The following is a 17,884-nucleotide window of genomic DNA, read 5'->3' as shown; positions in this document are numbered from 1 at the left end:
GCCTCCCGGCATTTGTTCTGTCTCTAGGCACGCCGTCGCCGCACGGTCGTCTGACACGCCGCGCTCCAGTCTGTCCGCGAATAGCAATGTCGTCGTCGTCGTCCTCGTCCTCGTGCGTTTGCTGCCGTGGCCGCAAGCTGGGTGGGTGTGGGTGGCGGTCCCCTGATTAATCTTGACCATACGATACGGATCAGATAGCTCTAAGTTAACCAGCGTGGACGTCAAATGAAATACCGACCAGTGGACGGTAAATGAGATAACGTCCGCCCGTGTCAGGCATTCAACGCCACCCGCCGGGAAGGGAGGAAGAGCAGCGCGTCCGGCCCTTGACGACGAAAGCCTTGGAACCCCGGCGGCGGCGGCGGCACGAGGCACGGCAGACTCTGGTCCTTTGCGCGCGGGCACTGCCGCTCGGCTGTGCGCAAGGCGCGGCTGCGGATGGATAGCGACCCTGGCGTCCAAGCGGTCGAGCGGAGGGTGGCCATGCCGGAGGCGGCGGTGAGAACTGAGGCACCGGCATGTGGAGGGCACCGGCATGTGGAGGCCATCGGCATCTCGATGCACGTGGCGCAGCGCCCGCGGTGTTGTTCGTGCACGGCTTCTCGGAGCTGTGATGCGCGTGGCGCCACCGGATGGGGTACCTGGCCGCTCTCCGCGGCGACGGCGGCACCACCGCGCCTATGATCCCTGCCTCCTACACGGTCTTCCACATCGCCGGAGACCTCGTCGTGCTCCTGGACGGCCTCCCACCCCACCAGGTACCCACACGTGCGGCCCCAAATTTGATGAGGTCGATGTGTTAGTGTTGCGGCGAGTGTGTTCACGGTTGGGCATGACTGGGGCGCATCGTGTCTGTTGGAGAACATCAGCTCGGAACTCTGGATCGCTCAGCTCACAGCTCTCAGCTCTCTCTGCTTCCTGACGGAAATCCGTCTGTTGCCGAAAATACGCGCTACAATAACTGAATATTCAGAACTCTGAAGATTGCTCTGGTTTTGGTGCTGTTGATGTTGCAGCGTTTTCTGAAGATTTGTACCTTATATAGGAAAATAACAACTCGATCATGGCCATTTAGGCCTCTAATAATTTTTTTTTTCGAACGGACGGCAAGAGATCTATCGATTTTTTTATTAGGAGGAGTAAAATTATAAAAATACAGAAATACAAAAGGGCCGCGAGGCCTCTAACAATGCGCGCCACGATCACTCACGACTGCGCCATCCCACAATCCAGGATCGTGCCGCGCTTGACGCTACTGACTGACTACCTCTAACTGACAAAGCTACCCTGACGAAAAGAGCGGAAAACAAAGTTATAGACTCTCACTGAACATCTAACTAACTAACTGACGAAGCGAAAGACTTGGCGAAGTGGCTAGATGTGCGGGGATTGGACCCTGTCAGTGTCGTGGAACCTGTGCCTGCTGCGGCCGGACTGGGTGCGCGCGCTCGTCAACCTCAGCGTCGCCTTCATGCCCCGGCATCAAGCCCCTCGAACACTTCCACAGTGCCTACGGCGACAACTATTACGTCTGTCGATTCCAGGTGAGAATTTGCCTCTCCTACGGCAGTGGCACGGTGGCACCTAATCAGTAATCGAGGGACTAAACCTAGGTCACTGCTGCCGATGCTTAGCATCCACAAATCCATTAGCAATTTGTTTGAATTGGAGCATTATTTTGGGTGTGATTAGCATTTCTGCAGTTGGTGTGGAATGGGATGGCATTGCCGTGCCATTTGTTTTAGCAATTCTACTATAAAGGGGCTATCGAAAGAGGGAAAAAGGATGAGATTCCTTAGTTATTATACAAATTCACGTTTGGCAGCGTACCACAATGGTGTGGGATCTTGGAGTTCGACTGGTTGCATTGTGCCACCTTTCAAGGAGTCCAAACACAGATTCGAAGTGATGCTCCCATGTGTGCTTCATTTTTTATTCCTTTTTGGGTAAATGAAAGCGCCCACCTGACTTTACTCAAATGAAGTGTCTTACAACAGGGTACAAATTTACAACATAACGTGATGTTGAGTTTTTTTCATACTTTTGTACTAACTGACTATTTGGAAAATAGGTGTTTGCGGTCTTAAGGCACTAAGGAGCAGTGTTGGCATGTGCCATCAGGCACTATCATCGTGTGCAGGAGGTTGCATCTTGTGCTGAACCTGTCGTTGCAGTATAACCACGCGAAGATGTGTGCTTCATCTTAATGCATTAACGCCTTAGTGGATAATCCGCATAAGGCAGCCTTGGAAAGGCCCAATTTTGTGCATCTTCTTGGTTGGTGCATTGATGGTTCCTGTCAATTGATCTTCCAGAGGTTTACTTCAGTATGTGCCTATAAATTTGCTTCTGTAGAGTATTCCTCATTTGCAAGCACTTCTCTGTCTAGAGGTGACATCTCAGTTGGGAATAGTTCTTTTTTTAGTTATTTACCAATCTCTGATATGTTAATTATTACCAATAGATTCAACAGCTCTGTGTAGTGTATACTAGTTTCATTTCCTGTTACCTTTTATGAGCTTCATACTTGAGCTTAAGTTTCAGTCATATGATACTGATTTCGAAAACTTACCTTTATAGTCGTCACATTGGTTGGCAGCAACCTGGAGTTGAAGCAGAATTCAATAGTTTCGGCTTGAAGAGGTTCTTCTAAATGGCATTGTCTGTTCAAAGCACAGTTTCTTTTGCTATGTCCCTTCGAAAAATGTGAGCCAAAAATAAGGAAATTACACACCTTTCTTGGCTCCCCGAGGAAGATATCAGTTACCTAGGAAGTGTATTAGACCTGTAAGTCTGTAACCTTTTGAAATTCAATCAGGAAATCGAATCATAAGCTGCACAACATACTACAAGTCGCATTGTTGTGAAACTTTCTGCACATACTACAAGATTCAATGGGAGTACTTCTAGTTACTGTTGTGATATAAGATGCTTTTAGCACTGTTTTTGTTCCAGTGGTTCTCTAGGTAATTTTAGATTTATACTCCACAAAGCTTTGTTCTGCTGCTGTGATGAGAGGGAACCAACCCCTGGAGAGTGTTTGATCCATGTAGTTGAAAGTGCCGATTGTGAACCATAAGACTACCGAACAATTTTTCAACCTAGTAAATCTGATATAATGATTGGTTTTTTCTCTATACTTTTGTATATTGATGTTCACTGCATTAAGAGAGATCATATATAATGGTAATAATGCATGAATTCCCTGTATCTTTTTTCCTTTACTGATTTGTTGTTTATGTCCATCTTGGGTGCACTTATGCAAATTTTACCTATACAGTAAATTATACCACCTGCTCTGCATCGAACTCATTGCTCCAATTTGATCGCAGCTTGGACTAGGAAGGCGGTTGTCAAGGCAGGGGCAAAAATTGGGTTGGAACTATGTCGCCAAAGAAGATGGCCCTAGACCACAAGGACATGGTCCATGATTTGGCAACTGACTACTACGGGAAGCGCCTAGTGACAGCCTCTTCAGACACCACTGTGAAGATTATCAACATTGGAAGTGCATCCGCCCCATCCTTGCTGCTTGCAACCCTCACTGGCCGTCCTTGTAGCTGTTGTTTTAGCGTGATGTCTTTTCATCTTTTGTTCTATCTTTTTCGGTTATGAACTTATTGTTATAAGCATGGAAAAAAAATTTGGATTTAAAAAAAAATCGGGGGGCACCGGTAAGACCGCTAAGACCGAAAACCAGAAATATTCGGTTCGAAATTCTTCAAAAATTTGGACAAAAAATGACTAAAATCAATGAATTTAATCAAAATTGATTCAAATTTGAATAATTTCAGCTGGTTTTGACCGGTAACACCAAATATCGGAGGTAATCGATAGGACCGAAATTCGGCCGAAATTTTTTTCCATGGTTACAAGACACCTAACGATGTTGATTTCATTAATTGAAATTGGGGTTCGTCCCCACGTCTAAAAAAATTCTGGTCCTGTGTGTTACATTCCCGGTCGATCCAAGAAGGGGATAGGGATCAGAGAAGAGAAGAGAAGAGAATTGGAGGTAGAAGAAGCAAAAACAAGAGGAAGACGAGAGACAGAGGGAGGACAGTTGTATTAGCTTTTGGTCGTCTGTTCTCAGTTGAGTCCCACGCTCGCTCGCGCACGAGTCTTTAAACATCACGATTCTCACTTTACACAGCCCACTGGCCCGACAGGTATCGCGAGTTGGGCTTGGGAACGCTTGCGCCTCACGCTCTCCCTTCTGGCCCATGCCTGGTAGCAGTTTGGCCTCTCACTCCTTGGTCATCCTCTCCACTAACTAAGGCGTCGACCGTGACATCTCCCCGTCCTTGGGTCGCGGCTTTCCCCTAAGTCGCTGCAAACGGGAAACGGTGGCACAACTCCGCTTCGTCCTCCCATGTCGCCATCTCCGAAGGTAGTCCCGACCACTGGATGAGCACCTGGCGAGCCGCCCGGGAGCCCTTGCAATACAGAAGCCACCGAAGGATCTTGTCAGGTGTCGATGGGACGACCTCCTCGCTGTTGTATGGATCCGGCATAGCACTTTGCACCGGCATAGCAGGAGGAAGACCCTTCTTCAGCTGAGACACGTGTACCACCGTATGGATCTTGCTAGTTGTTGGGAGCTTCAACTTGTAGGCAACCTCTCCGATGCGAGCTTCAACCTGAAAGGGACCGTAATATCGAAATGAGAGTTTATGGTTAACCTGATTAGCAATGAAGGACTGGATATAGGGTTGTAGCTTGAGGAAAACCCAATCTCCAATATTGAACGATCTTCGGAACGCCTTTTGTCAGCTTGGTCTTTCATGCGCTGACGAGCGCGCTCAAGATGCTGCTTCAGCAGGTTGGTCTGCAACTGACGGTCAGTAAGCCATTGGGCCAGATCAGGAGCACAACAAGTTGATATGTCAGTCAAACCAAAGTGCTTAGGTGGATGACCATATAAAGCTTCAAAAGGGGAGCAACCAATAGCTGAATGTAAAGTAGTATTATACCAAAATTAGGCTAAGGCAAGCCAAGAATACCATTTGCGGGGGCAAGCATGAGTGAAACAGCGCAAATACGCCTCGAGGCACTGATTCACGTGCTCGGTTTGCCTGTCCAATTGCGGATGGTATGTCGAAGACATACAGAGGGTAGTGTCGGCCAGCTTGAACAACTCCTTCCACGGCATACTAGTGAAAACACAATCATGATCCGAAATCAAGGATTGAGTTATACCGTGGAGTTTGTAGATGTTCTGAAGATACAGCTGAGCAACCTACCCCGTAGTGAAAGGGTGCGCTAGCGCCAAGAAGTGAGCATATTTTGTCAGTTTGTCGATGACGACCAAGATACAATCGAAGCCGGCGGAGCGAGGCAAGCCCTCGATGAAGTCTAGAGATACGACCTACCACGCCGCATCAGGTACTGGAAGCAGTTGGAGCATACCCGGGTACCGAACGCGCTTTGATTTTGCTTGGATACAGACTGCGCAGGCTGCAAGATAGTTTCGAACACACTGTTTGAGCCCCGTCCAGGAAAACAGCTTGCGAATTCGTGCATATGTCACTTGGAAACCAGAGTGCCCGCCAATTGGGCTGGAGTGTAGCGCTTCAAGAATTGTAGTCTGAACTTTCTGGTTGCAGCCGACCCAAATTCGCCCTTGTGGCGCACAATCCCATCTTGCAAGCTGAAATCTTTCAGGGATGTACCGGCTATAGATAACTGAGCGATTATCTTTTGAGTGTCGCCATCATGTTGATACCCATCATTGATAGCTTCTAACCAAGCAGGCACAACTGAGGAAAAGGCATACGCTTCTGTTTCTACTCCCATTGGACAGCGGGACAACGCATCGGCGGCCTTGTTATCTTGCCCTTTCTTATACATCAACCAAAACTGAAGACCCAACAGCTTTGTCATAAGCTTCTACTGCCAGGGCGTATCAAGTCACTGATCCTATAAGTGGATAAGGCTCTTTTGATCTGTACATATCAGAACTTCACCATGAATGAGGTATTGACGCCAATGATCTACCGCCAGAATGATTGCCGGCCCTTCTTTTTCATAAGTGGATAAACCTTGATTGCACGGACCCAAAGTTTTGCTCAAAAATGCGATTGGGTGGCCCTCCTGCATAAGGACCGCTCCAATGCCTTTGTCTGCAGCATCAGTCTCAATAACGAATTGCTGGGAGAAATCGAGCAAGGCCAGCACAGGAGCTGAGATAAGCGCCATCTTCAGTTTATTAAACGCCTCCTGATGCTCAGCGGTCCAATGGAAGATTGCATTCTTCTTCAAGAGATTTGTAAGAGGACGACTGATCCATCCGAAATGCTGCACAAATTTGCGGTAATATCCCGCTAAACTCAGAAATCCACACACCTCTTTAGTACCTTTTGGCACCGGCCACTGTTGTACTGCTTGAATTGTCTTTGGGTTTGTAGCTACGCCTTAAGCACTAATCACATGGCCCAAATACATGAGACTTGGCCTAGCAAAAGCACACTTCGATTGCTTGATCTTCAGTTTGTTGGCTGCCAGGATTTGAAAGACTTGGCACAGCATATGCACAAGAACTCCTTTGCGCAGCAGAGGGGCTAGGATCCGATTCATGACACTCTGAAATGTCACGGTGCACCAATGAGCCCATAGGCCATGTGTAATACCAAATTTTTGAGAGAGAAAAAAAAAAGAGAGTTTTGACCAAAATTTGACTTTTTGATCCGTTGCTCGTATGGACAATCGGAGACTATGGTTGCGTTCATCTCGTCGAGACGAACCCATTTTGCTATTCATATGTCCGTTCCGAGCACTTTATGACCCGTAGCAAGCCCAATAAATTTAAACCGTTCGTTGTTTTTTTAAAAAAATAAAAAAAAAGAAAGAAGATAAGTACCGGCCGATCCATCCAGACGTCTCCACCGTTTTCCTTTCTCTCTCTCCTCGTTGCTGAGCACGCTGCTTGCCGAGCTCCTCGCGCCGTACGCTGCCATCCGCCGCGCCGGCCGCTCGCTGCCACTGGTTGCTGCGCGCCGCCGGCCACCGTCGCCTCCGCCTGACCGGCCTGCGCCTCGCCGCTGCGCTGCGCGCCTACGCCACCGTGGCTGCTGCTGCGTGCGCGCGTCGCTGCCGTACGCCGTCGCCGTTGCTGCGCGCGCCGCGCGCCTGCGCCTGCGCCGCCGTCGCGCCGTCATGCGTGGCGTCGCGCTCGCTCTGCGCCAGCCGCCGTGAAGAAGCAAGCAAGCAGCCCGTCGTTGCCTCTGTGCTAGCAGCTGAGAAGAAGCAAGCACAGAGAAGCAAGCAAACCAGCGCAGGAGAGAAGCCAGGAAAGAGAAAAGAAAAGAAGAAAAGAAAAGAAAAGAAAAAGAGAAAAGGAAAAAAGGGAAAAATAGGAAATTTCGGAATTTCGTCGGATTCGTCATCAATCCTTCGAATGTGATTTCTCAGTAATTCTTAGATGTTTGTGGTTGGACTAAATTAAATTAATCAATTCCTGTCGTATTATTTCATATGATTAATAGTCTGTTTCGTTTCGATAATCATTATTGATTCGAAGATACGACATTCGAGTCGAAGTATTCTTTTCGTTCATCGAAGCGAAGTCTAATTAGTGAGAATTTTGGTTCGACTCTGAATTGGAAATAATGTATCATTTCATGTGATACGGTTTTCTGTTCGATTTTTCGAAATATAGGCGTATACGCGACATTTTCAGGCGTAGGATTGACGCTTCATATTTTATGTGTTTTAAATGTGTTTTAGTTCTAATAGTATGCCTGTACAGGTGGTACTATTTTCGGACGTTCTTGATCGAATTTTCTTCATCGTCGGTAAAGGCAAGTGAATGTATTGTATGACTATGCTTTAACCTAATATTGGGTTGCCTACATTCTTTAATTACAGTGCATTCATCTAATCTGAATGACTGATTCTGGGCTGAGTACTATGTTGTTTACGTTTCCAGAAGTTTACTCGATGATTGATTTATGAAGTGCAGTAGGCACGATATGCCATTCTGCAGTTGTTCATTAGTGTTGTATGCAATGTTTTTTTTTTGAAGTCTCAAGCATATTCCGGAAGTTATGTTGGTTATGCTTGAAGCACGTCATACATATACGTCTCATGCATTGGAAGTTTGTCGTCGTCTTCTGGCCGCGACCGTACCGGTACAGTACCGTATGTCACCCGAGGAGGGGTACGGTGCACACCCTTACGTTACCCGAGGAGGGGTAAGGGTGAGAAGAGCATGACATGTGCATGGTTATGTCTTCTTGTGAAATTCAATGAATTATTCATATCAAATCTTATTTCCTTTAGTTAGCGTGTATATAGATATATATGCGGCTCTGAAGGCTTATACCAACTGAATGTTAAAATGTTTAATGTTATCGTTGGACTTGCTTAGTCATAACAGTTTCTCCTAGTGTTGGCGGTCTGTTTCGTTACTAGTTTCTATTTAGAATTGTTAGCACATTCAACTGTGGCTAAATAGCTTTTTGTTAAAGTACCTTTCACTTGCTGAGATTTTTGAATCTCACCCGTGTTTTCTTTACAGGTATGTTTAGATGTTGACGTGCATTTTGGGGATGGATCTCGGTAGCTGCACACACTAACTTATCACGATGTCAATAGCTCAACCGGTGTATACAAGTGGTGTGTCTGATGGTCCGTCGTTTGTTTTTGTTTATGTTGTGGTACGACGCTGGTAGCGTCGTGGCGGACTCTATATATATGCTGGTTATATCTGTTTCTGCCTGTCTATGATATTTCTTTTGGTCAGTTATACCTCTCTATAGAGAAAATACTGCCAAAATTTTCCTTTTTTTAATAAATAGGCTTGGTTGTAAAGTAGGGTGTTACACCATGACCCGAAACTCGTAATGCCCATTATGCATCTTGAAAGCAGTCTTCAGTTTATCATCGGGATGCATGCGAAATTGGTGATAGCCGGCTCCCATGTCTAGACTGGAAAAGACTGAAGACCCTGCTAACTCATCAAGCAACTCATTGATTACTGGGAGAGGAAAGCGATTATTGACCGTAATTGCATTCAACCGACGATAGTCCATGCAAAATCTCCACGATCCGTCCTTTTTCTGTACAAGCAGGACTGGCGATGTAAACGGGATGTGGCTTTCCTTTATGACTCCTTGCTCAAGCATCTCGACGACTTGCTTCTCGATCTCATTTTTCTACGCCGGGCTATAACGGTAGGGTCGAAGGTTCACCGGCTTGGCACCAGGGATCAAAGGGATGACATGGTCATAATTCCGGCGCGGCGGCAAACCAGTCGACATCGAGAATAGGTCAGCAAATTCCAGTAACAGTTGAGCCACTTGCTCTGGCAAAGGCCCCCTCTTCTCATCTGGGCCGTAGTGGAGATCAAGTTGGATTGGACAAAGTTGCACCAATTCAGAGATAGCGTCTCACCGCACCAAACTCCACACATCGACTGCAGACAACATATCGCCCAGACCAGACTGAGGTTTGTGCCCACGCAAAATCACTTGCCATCCTTGATAATCAAACGCCAGGACCTTATTTTTCCAGTGCACTGCCATGGGGCTATGATGCTCCAACCAGTCCATACCGAGAATCACATCATACCCACCTAATACCAGCACCTTAAGATCAGTACAGAACGAGACGCCTTGAACCCACCATGTACACTATCTCTTGGCCACAGCTCATTATGCCCCAATCCGCAATGTGTACTATCAGTGGTGTGATAGACCGTCGACGACAATATAAGTGCATAGCAAATTTGTCATTGATGAAACTGTGTGAACTGTCGGAGTCAATGAGCATCAACGCTTCATGCTTCTGTATGAATCCGAGCAAATGAATAGCCTTGGGCCCATCTGTACCAGCTACTGCAGCTTCAAAAATAGACATCAGTTGTTCATCATCTGAACTCCGTGGTTGTTGCTCCTGACCTGCCCAGAATTGCAACATTTCTTCGACAACATGTAACTGTATGTTGGAAGCGCACTGATGATCGCGGGCTCACTTCTCCCTACATTTCATACAGAGGCCTTGGGAGCGCCGGTGTGCTCGCAAAGCTTCCAATCTGTCTTCAATGGATGGAATCCGAGTGCCTTCCACCCCCCCCCCCCCGACGATCCTCCGCAGGCGCCATAGGGGAACTCTGTGATCTGGGTGGGGGTGGTGGTAGTGGCAACCCCGTCTGCAATGAAGAGTGGGCAGTATTGTGCTCCACCCGGCGATGATCACGCGGACGCGAATGCTCCAGCACTTCTTCCTGCAGACAAGCAAGCGAGATCGCAGTATCCAAATCCGAGGGGCGATGTAAAACAACTAGAGCTCTAATTTCTTCCCTTAACCCATCTAAAAATTGAGTGATAAAGTATTGGGAATCCCAGGAATTGTGTAGTGCCATAAGAATGTACATAAGATCACTGAATCGCTCTGTGCACTGATGGACATTCCCATTTGTTTCAGATGGGAAATCTGCCTCAACACACTCTGGAATTCCCCACTCCCAAACTTATCGCTCACCGACTGTTTGAATCTCTCCCAATTCAGGAACTGCACAGAAGGATTGGCTTGCAGCCATAGTGCTGCGCTCCCACCCAAATGAAGAGTAGCAATGCTCACCCAATTCTCCTCATGAACCCCAAACACATGAAAATAAGCCTCACATTTGCACTGTCATGCCCGAGGATTCTCTCCATCAAAAGAAGGGACATCCATTCGGGGAAGCTGATTGATCAAAAATCCACCCGCGCCCCGAAAATGCTGAAACTCCCCCTTGGAATCAAAAGGTCGAACAGGTTCACGGGAATAGCTCTTACCCCTATCCGGAGGTGGCATGGGAAAAAAAATACCCATTCGCCGACCCCTGGTTCCAGTGATCCACGTGGTGGCACGAAGGCCCGAGTGCGACATCCTTGCGACAACCGGAGGACTCGCACTCCGCACGACCATAACTTGACAGTAATGGCCTAATCATGATCGGTGAAGGCAGCATTGGAGGTGTGGCGATCAGCGGCGGCAGATCGAAGGCTTCGCCATCAAGACGGTCAAGCTGCGAGACTTGCTGGCGTAGTTCTTTGAGCTCTTCTCGAACTGCTTCCATGGTCAAGTCAATCTTCGGCCTCCAGCTAGTCAGGTCTGCCATGGTCTCGAGCAGAGTCTTGCTAGACTCCTACAAGACCACCAACGCCTTGCCGATCTCTGCCAGTTGCTTCTAGTTCTCCGTTGCCTTCCGTTGCTCACGAGTCTGGTATTGTGGCTTGCACATGTACTCTGGTGGCTCTAGGACAACGGCTATGATACCAATTTGTTACATTCTGTCGGACTCCTTCTTTGAAGTTATCTCGTGTAGCTCATATCAGTCTCTGATCAGTAGCTAGTACATATGAACTTCAACAGAAATAGATTTATAGTCATACATCGAATAAATACGATAATAAAGTACAATACAGAGTTCATTATAATAGAAACTCGAAGGCATAAATTAGCAAACTCTCAAAACACAGCGGAAACACATAAAAGCGACCCAAGCCCTACAGGCAGCTTGAGTGCAGACGAAATCGACTTCTCTAATCTTCATCTTCTTTTTCAACAAAGTCAGCCTCTGGATTATCTGGATCCACAATTAGCAAGTGTGAGTACATAAGGTACTCAGCAAGTCCTACCTTAAGGGGAAAAATTAAATGCTTAAGGGTAGATCAAGATAAGGCTGTAAAGTCTTTTAGGTTTTACGGAAAGCTAATTTTATTGATGCAGGGTTCATTTTGCAAAGACTAACTTTAATAAAAATATTTCCGAAGAGAACATATATGTTGAGCTTATGGGGGTTGACGGCCCTGGGGGAGATACATCCGTCCCGCCAGTTCCCACAAGACTTTGCCAGTGGACACACAGTCCAGGAAGCTTAGGGCACAAAGCTAAAACCCTTCTTTTTTGAAAACACGGGCACACAGCCCACTCACACACCAAGGAGATACTCACGCCGAAAAGCTAATCATTGTGACCAAACCATAGCATGTCCTTGACCGAGGACACGGCTATTCGGATAGGTTTAACACTCTGCAGAGGTTGTACACTTTACCCATAAGATATGCACAGGCTCCCACCTTAGCAACTAGTGAGGTCGTCATAATGAGACGCAACGACCTCACAACGAAGCCACAATATCCACCCAGGGGGCACTAAGATACCAGGGGCCTTAGAAGATTCACGGGAAGGACCACTTAGCAATCCCAAGGCTTTGACTTAGCCTCAACAATATCACCAGCCGGACCTTGGGCTACACACTACCTAAGTCTTCTCCTGGTCCCCATTGCCACTACCGGCCTCCGGGTGGGTACCGCACTAAGTCAGAGGGGTTAGGTCAAGTCCTGCCCATACAGGCCATGTGGTTGTACGAGTGAATATTAGGTGAGATGTCACAGCGAACCGGTCCTTATACGACCGAGATAAGAGTCTCCCAGCAAGAACACCACAAAGGCGAACCTTGCTCCAAGGTAGTTCCCACCTTCGTGGGGCACCTTACTCACCCTCGTCAACACTACTCTAGAGTTTTCCCAAGAACACAAGTTTTACACGCACACGCACCAAGCACACATCACTTCACATTGTAAAGCATAACTATCACATGTAAATAATCTAGTTCTTTATTTTGAGCAAAGCAATCCTAAGCATACTAGTAAACAAGCATTCGTCCAACAATCATTATAGTTGATGTTGAGATCCTTCTAAGATTTCAACGGAATAAAGATAACAATGACAAGGCATAGGATAAACAAGCTGGGTCATAACTATTCTAGCATTTCTTAAAGATCACAACTATTAATATAATCATGCATACTCCTATTGTTTGAAACAACGGCTCTACGGGTTGTATTTAAAAACATAGGATCAATATGATCAACGGTTGTAGGACTTGCCTTCGTTGAAGTCCTCGTTTGCTCCTTCTTCAAACTCCGGATCCTCGGGGTCTTCCTCGAATGCTCCTTCCTCTAATAATCGCAACAACGACATAGGCACAATCAATCAAACAATTAAAACAATGACCAAACAATTTACAAAAATTATGAAATTGATATGATTGGGTAGATCTCGAATTTAGATGAATATCGGTGGAAGAATCGATGAAAACAGAGTTAGGACGGAGGAGAAACGGGCTTCGAAAATTTTGCCGGGAGAAAAATTCAGAAAAAAGAAAAGAGGAGAATATTCCAGAAATATTCTGCTGAGTCGGCTCAGGATTAGACTCGGCTCACAGCTCAGTGGCTCGGCTCAATTTTGCGGCTCAGGCTCGACTGTCGGTGGGCTCGACGGCTCGGCTCAGGCTAAAATGGGCGGCTCGGCTCAGCTAGCAAAGGGGCCTACCTGTCAGCTACACAGAGGGGAGAGAGTTAAAAGAGAGAGAGAGTGGAGAGGGGCGGCTCAGGCAGCAGAGAGAACGGGAGGGAGAGAGAGGAAGGGACGCGGCGGTGGCGCTGGCGGCGGCGCGACGGCTGAGGGCGGCGGCGGGCCGGGGCCGGGGAGGCCGGCGGGCTGGCAGCGGAAGGACGGCGGCCCAGCGACGGGAAGCGACGGCGGCCGGCGACAGAAGTGGCGGCGACCGGCGACGAAAGAGACCAGGTACGCTTTGGGGAGAGGGAAGAGGAGAAGGGACTGGGGAGCTCACCGGCGGCGGGGGTTCTCGGAGAGAGAGGCGGCGGGGAGCGGAGGGGCTCGGGAGAGAGAGAGTGGGAGTGAGGTGGGGAGAAGAAGACACTGTTCATCACCTTTTATAGCACGGCGGCGACGGTGAAAGTGCATCTAGCCCCTATGTGTGGTTTTGGTAATTAATGACAATACCTATGGACTAACAATGGTGTTGAGTTTGTTAGTAGATTGTTCCATAGGTGATGCATGGATGAGATATGCATGAGCTTTAAGTGAATGGGGAGAATGAAAATGCATCAAGATGAATGAGCTCTAGGTGATGCTCGGATGTGATGCATGGAGGAGAAATATGCATCTAGATAAATGAGCTCTTGGTGATGCTCATAAGAAGATTAAGAAGCTCAATAAGATTAGCAATAAGCTTGAAGGCTAAGTTACTTGTGGAGATCAAGTAACTAAAGGTATGACTTGTTAATAGAGTTTTATGGACTAACCCGTGTGCTATGTGTTTAATAATGAATGGGGTTAGGTTCTATACGAAGATTGACAATATGCGTGAAGGCTAATAAGTTACTTGTGAAGATCAAGTAACTTAAGGTATAAATGTTGTCATTCAGGTTTTATGGACTAACCCATGTGCTTTGTGCTTGAGAGTGAGTTGGGGTTAGGATCCATAAAAAGGCATAAGTTGAATTGAAATCATATATGCCAAGAGTGAAGAACAAGAGTGGACTCCATATATGAAAAAGTGAATTCCTTGAAGATGTCGAATACAAAGTGGTTTTCTATGGCAAGACGGTGAAGGGCAAGCAAGACTCGGCTGCGATGGACCATCCGTGGTGAAGGGCAAGCAAATGGCTTGGCGCCGAAGGACCAAGGCGGTGGTGAAGAGCGAGTGAAGGCTTTGCGCCGATGGACCGTGCGAGGCCATGGGAAGCTATGGATGATTCACATCAATCATATGCAGAAGAAGAGATGGAGTAAAGAATATATGGAAGTTGGCAACCCTCAAGGTTTGAAAGAAAAAGAAGCGGTACTTGAAAGTTTTCAAATGCTCAAAGTGGTTCAAACGAGTTTTATCTTTGAATTTGAGTATAGGTATGCCGCACTATTAAGAGGGATGCAACGTGAGCTAATTGTCGTGTCTCAGTGCTCAAGAGTTCCCAACCAAACCCAAAGTGAGAGTTTGTTGTTAAGAGTCCGGAGCGGAAAGTGCGGAAGTGTCCAAAATGGGTTTTGGAGTGTTCCTAATTTGTCCTATGTCTTTTAGGTCATGAATTCAGTTGGGATGTGTAGCCCTCTGAATAAGCTTTCCATAGAGTCCAAAATCGTCGAAATCGGACTCCGGGATCAAAAGTTATCGCCGTTTTTCGGAAGTCAGCTGTGCTGTGGCCGGAGACTCCGGTGTAGGTCGGAGACTCCGGTACCTGGAAAGGCCGGAGACTCCGGTGAAGTCCGGATACTCCGGTGAAGTCCGGATACTCCGGTACCTGGAGTGGCCGGAGACTCCGGGAAGTCTCCGGGGGTGTTTTCTGGGTTAAGTGTCGACCGGAGACTCCGGTGTAGGCCGGATACTCCGGTAAAAGTCCAGAAAAGAGCGTAACGGCTAGTTCTGACACATTCTGTGACCGTTCTGACGCCGTATTTGGATTTAGGGCCGGATACTCCGGTGTTCACCGGATACTCCGGCCAGTTCTGTCAAAAACAGTAACGGCTAGTTGTTTGGAGTGGGCTATTTATACCCCACTCACCCCATCCTTTGGGGCTGCTGAAAGGGCACGAAAAGAACACATTTTTAGAGCCAAAAGAACCTCTCCCACTCCATTCTAGTGTGTGATTTGAGAAGAAAAGTGAGTTGGGTTGAGAGATTGGAAGATTGAGTGCAAGCGAGCTAAAATCCATTCTTGAGCACTTGAGTTCTCGGCAAGAAGTTCGATTGCGTTTGTTACTCTTGGAGGTGAAGCCTCCTAGCCGGCTAGGTGTTGCCCGGTGAGCTCCCGCGCGTGTGGTGAGCCGCGGGAAAGTTTGTGAAGGTCGATCTCGCCTCCGAAAGAGAAGAGATAAAGCTAGTGGATCGAGGAAAGCGGTTGAAAGAGACCCGGCTCGTTGGAGCTTCCTCAACGGAGACGTAGGATTCACGGTGGTGAATCCGAACTTCGGGAAACAAATCTTTGTGTCTCCTCTATTGTTTCCTTACTTTTATGTTCTTGCTCAAATCTTTGTGCATATTGCTCGATCTACTTGTTTGTGTGTATTTGAGTGTAGGTTCTTCGTGAATCTACTGGGAATCATCTCCGGGAACACACGACATCACTTGGTTTGAGCTAGAACTCTCCACTCATTAATTTTATTCAGTTTCGGGCTCTGTTCTGTACAGAAACCGGAGAATCCGGACTTTACCGGAGTTTCCGGACCTGTACACACCGGAGTATCCGGACTACATCGGAGACTCCGGGGTGAACAGTGTTTTCAGGCATATGAACAGTATTTTCAGCCTTTTTCAATTTAAGTTTTATTGCATATCTCTTGCTAGAATTGAGTAATTTTTGTCACCTTAGGATTGTAATTTCCACACTTATTTAGGGTGATTGTGCACTAGTTGAGCCTAGCATATTTAGATTTTTCTCTTGTGAAAAACTCGTTAGTTTATATTCCGCTGCAAGTTTAGGCCAACGGTAGAAAGGGTTGAATTTTTGTAAAAACGCCTATTCACCCTCTCTAGGCGACATCATTGTCCTTTCAGACGGATCGAGCGCGTGGGACGAGGTGGCTCGGGGCGCGAGACGGCGCGGGGCGCGAGGTCTGCTGACGAGCGGTGACAGGACGGCGCGGCGCGGTGCGGCAGCGACGGTGACAGTCGGGTCACGGGGAGAGAGAGAAGAGAGATAAGGAGGGGGAAAAGGGGAATAAATTTTTAGAAATTTGACACATTCTCAATCGATCCAAGAAGGGTAGGGATCAGAGAAGAGAAAAGAATTGGAGGTAGAAGAAGTAAAAATAGGAGCAAGACGAGAGAGAAGGAGGACAACTATATTAGCTTTTGGTCGTTTGCTCTCAGTTGAGTCCCACGCTCGCTCGCGCATGAGTCTTTAAACATCACGGTTCTCACTTTACACGGCCCACTAGCCCGACGGGTATCGCGAGTTGGGCTTGGGCACTCTTGCACCTCGCGCTCCCCCTTCTGGCCCATGCCTGGTAGCAGCTTGGCCTCCCGCTCCTTGTTTATCCTCTCCACTGACTGAGGCGTCGACTGTGACACCGTGTGGCGTTCGATGGGCCTATCCCAAGTACGGTTCGATTCTTGCACCCTACGGCTATGATGACCATGTGATAGTTTGGAAGGAGGGTGCAGCTGGGTAATGATCTCAGGCACATGTTTTTGCCTACCACAAATGCTCTGTGAACTCAGGTTGCTTGGACTCCTGATGAGCTTGGTCTTTGCCTAGCCTGTGGATCTTCCGACGGTACTGTCTCTGTAATGACCAAGAGTCCAACCAGCTTGGTGGAGGATGGGACACTGCGAGCATTGATCGGGCACACCCTGTTGGGGTGATGTCTGTCTCTTGGGCACTTGAATCGAGGGTTGGTTCGGGGCAGCTTGTTCAGAAGCTCGCGCCGGGTGGTTTTGACTCTGGTGTTAAGGTCTGGGCATTTCGGACATGCACATGGACTGCGTGAGCGATGTGTTATCATGGGCACTCTGGGCCTTGCGATGTTAACCTTCGCCAGCGCGTCTGGAGCAAGGTGAAAGGAGACGAGTGGGAAGGGAAGGTGATGCACGACTTCGAGGCTCCAGTGTGGAGGTTGCCCTTGTCCTTGGAGGGGAACCTACTACTGTCTGCGGCCGCAGCCGGTGACAGCAACATCACCCTGTGGAAGGATGAATCGGATGGGCAGTGGCAGCATGTGACCAGCGGCGGAGCCAAATTTGTATGGCAGGGGGCCGGACAGAGGGGCGGTGGCGCTTAGGATACTGTTCATGTCCATGTTACTGTTCACGCAAGACAGTGAGCTGAAAGGCAAGAGGGGGCCGGAGCCCAGGTTGGCCGAAGCCTGGCTCCGTCCCTGCATGTGACCAAGGTGGAACATAGGAAGAGATTGTTTCTGCTGTTTCCATGCCGTTGCAGCAGATTCATATTTCCAGGAGCAGCGGCATGATGTGTTTTTCTTTTCAGCTTTTCATCAAGTGTAGTGTACTTGAGGTTCATTCACCTTAGTTTGCTACACATTTTGTCATAGTTCCCACATGACAAATCTTCTCCATCGTCATACTTAGTTA

At 47.8% G+C, this 17,884-nt stretch overlaps 1 protein-coding gene and 2 pseudogenes across 1 annotated transcript in view; all 3 read left to right on the top strand.

Moving 5' to 3' along the window:
- Positions 1–17,884, top strand: part of LOC133915066 (protein GLUTELIN PRECURSOR ACCUMULATION 3) — an 87,947-nt gene that overhangs the window by 25,908 nt on the left and 44,155 nt on the right. The window lies entirely within an intron of this gene.
- On the top strand, positions 519–2,791 carry LOC133913990 (uncharacterized; annotated as a pseudogene).
- On the top strand, positions 3,385–17,574 carry LOC133913989 (protein transport protein SEC13 homolog A-like; annotated as a pseudogene).

Source organism: Phragmites australis, chromosome 4 (genome assembly GCF_958298935.1).
Source record: "Phragmites australis chromosome 4, lpPhrAust1.1, whole genome shotgun sequence".
NCBI classification, from domain to species: Eukaryota; Viridiplantae; Streptophyta; class Magnoliopsida; order Poales; family Poaceae; genus Phragmites; species Phragmites australis.
The sequence above is the reverse complement of the archived record's forward strand: the minus strand, read 5'-3'. Positions and strand labels throughout refer to the sequence as shown.